Source organism: Patiria miniata, unplaced genomic scaffold, assembly GCF_015706575.1.
Source record: "Patiria miniata isolate m_02_andy unplaced genomic scaffold, ASM1570657v1 HiC_scaffold_18, whole genome shotgun sequence".
Taxonomy (NCBI): Eukaryota; Metazoa; Echinodermata; class Asteroidea; order Valvatida; family Asterinidae; genus Patiria; species Patiria miniata.
In genome coordinates this window covers 5,020,348-5,023,582 of record NW_024037056.1, presented here as the reverse complement: position 1 = coordinate 5,023,582, position 3,235 = coordinate 5,020,348, and positions in this window count along the sequence as shown.

The window sequence follows — 3,235 nt, the reverse complement described above, 5'->3', positions numbered from 1 at the left end:
GTACAAAACCCCAAGACAACGAGGGTTTTGTATAGAAAGCTGCTGGACCACATTTTGCGAGAGTGTGTCCGTAATGGGCCTGCCGGTAATGCTGAGCCTGCATACTGCCAAAGTTACCGGTGGCATCCCTACATGATTTTCTCGTGCAAATAGGACCCATTTTGGACCCTAATTTTATCAAATCTGCTATTAGATAATAGCCCAAAAGCTAGGGAGATGATCCTCGGCTATATTCGCACGATTCCACCGATTTTTAAACTAGACGGTCTCGTTTTTTTCCAAAAAACTGTGGGGGCACTTTTTATGCAAATTAACGACGCGGACGCGTAGAAATTTTGAAACCCTAATCAGATTTATTGCGCCCGCTGTTGGTCTTATTGCGCCATTCTGATATATCTTCTGTTTAGCCCAGCCCACCCCCCCCCCCCACACAGCCACCCCCCCCACCACCACACCGAAAAATAATGGTAATTAAATACTGTTAAAAATGTGCTCGTTTATTCAGAAATTCATGAAGCATATTCAAACTGATTGTGTTTCCAAAGTGTCTTTCCCATATGCAAAAGTTCTTTTAAAAGCCCATCAACCATTAGAGACACACTCTCGGAAAAAATGGTTCGGATAACATTGTTAACTTATTTCTTATGATGGGACTGCGGTTTGGCCGAAGTCAATTGAGCGTGATCGGCTGACTGATAAGGTTTACGTACAAAACCCCAAGACAACGAGGTTTTTGTATAGAAAGCTGCTGGACCACATTTTGCGAGAGTGTGTCCGTAATGAAAGAGTACAGCGCCCCCTGTTGATATGGATTGCCGCCGGCAAACTTTAGTAAACGTTAGTTTGCCGGCGTTACCTCCGGCAAAATATCCACTACCTTATTAATAACATAAGTTGACATCATGATTCAGATTTAATAATTGATTGGGTTCAAATTATTTTGATGGTGAATCTGGTCCTTGCTCTATGACTATGGTCATGCATTGTTATTGGGGGTGTTCTTAATCATAATAATGAAAATTTAAATAATGTTAATTTGTGTTACTTACTTGGCTTTATGGGCACTTGTCCCCGATCTCTCCGTGATTCGATTTGTGGTTGAGCAGAAAATGCAAACTGCAGAATATTTCTTGTTACCTGCTTTGGCGTCCATGATCTCTTTATGGTCCTTAAACCAAATCTTATCACAGCAGAATTACTGGACATCTTGCGTAAATTGTAAAAAAAAAACAGCGAAAACTTTATTTTATCGTGCTACTCTAGCGAACTCGTACTGTAGTGAATGCTCCTGTTTGCACCACGCGCCATGCACCTGTTTACCATTCACAACGAGTAGTTCGTGTTTTGGTCGTAGCTAGGAACTCGCTCCCAATTTTTATTGAACTCATGGTGCGCGCATGAAGCCGATGGCACAAGCACACACAAGATCGCTGCGTGCAAGCTCACACAACAACCAAAAGCGAGGTTTTCTCCACGTACTGCAAGTTTTCTAAAACTATTTGCTATCTGTTTATCGTGATAAATGATCTCGAACGAATACGGTTAATCGAATAAATTTGTGCAATGTATATATTGTACACAATGGGAAATATTTGCCGGTCTCGATGTCGAGACCAGCAAAATATCGAGACCGCCGTGGTCCGAGACCGAGACCGAGACCGAGACCACAGGGTACCGAGACCGAGACCGAGACCGAGACCAGCAAAAAGTGGTCTCGAGACCGGTCTCGAGACCGAGACCGGTCTCGAGACCTACAACACTGACACACACCTGGCTGGGCCCCGCCCGCTTCCCCTGTGCCACCGAATTTTGAACGTGTATGTTGCATAACAAAACAAATGTAAATAAATAATATGCAAGTGAACACTTTAGAAATAACATAGAGTTCCTTTTCACAGCCTCCCCTTCCCCCGCCCCGGGCATTGCTTGGGGTTGAGGGTTGGGTGTGACCACCAACCAATAACTTAGCATTGTCGGTACAATCATTGTCACATGGGCAAAACTCATGTGATTGCAAGCCGCAATGAATAATGGCCATATCCATTGTCCTCTGATTGAAGTGCACAATTATTCAAATGATGTCTAGTCCTCCCCTACCAGCTAGGCCCCGCCCCTTCCTTTGCCATCAAATTCAGATTTAGATATTTGCATGTATTTGCCTAAATTAAATTGTAAATAATAGATATCAATTTGAAAGTGAACCTTTTACGATTTACACCAACAGCCGTCTCACAGATAGCCCTTTCCCCTGCCACCCCCTCTCTAAAAGCTCAAAGAGAACCACGCCCTCCCCCCAACAAATCAACAATTTTGTTCATCACATACATGCATATGGCCTTGGGGAAAGTCTGAATTATGTAAGGTGGCTTTTTTACAGCACGGGGCAGCTTGAAATATCCAAAAAGCGAGGAGGAAGGGGTGTGTAAGTCTCAGGGGTGGGTGGTGGGTGGGAAGGGTGATCTGGACACATGCATGTATGCAGTTCACATGTGTTTTATATTGCAAGTTACTTTGGAATTACAGTAAAAGGTGTGGTTAATAAAATGTATTTTATTATTTTCAAAACGGAAAAGATAAAAAAAAACGCTTATATGTTTATATTGAAATACACGTACTTTAAAACAACGATCACTCCAGTAAAAGCTCCGAGAGAACACAGCATCAATTTTATTGCATGAATTTCACTCTGACTTAACTTGGCTATATACATGTAGTTTATTGTCTGAAGTATTTTTTTAGTGGAAGTGTCCTCCAAATTTGTATTTGTCTGATCAACATGCAATTGTGTGGCACCAAATACACTTCTGTAGTGTGCTTATTATTACCATGGCAACCGTTGTAAAGACATCGGTGCTCATAAACTTAAGTCAAAAATGCTTCCATTTTCAAAGCTTATCACGGAAGTATTATTCTGTGACTGATTTTATGGCTTTTTAATTAACAACAATTCATGCTCAGTTTGTAATGTGGCCGCCATTGGTGCGAGAAGCGCATGTAATTTTCACCTTTCAATCTGTACCACGTTTCTGTATACGTTTGTATACGTATCTGTATACGTTTCTGATAGTTATTACATGAATCAATTGCAGAGCATATTTTTCCAAACTCTTGTTCAAGCAATACAATTGCTTGACTGGGATGGATGTTTACACACAAATACAGAAATTATGCCCAAAATGTTATCTAGACAAGAGTTTGGAAAAATATATATAAAACACCTCTAGTGGTAACAGCA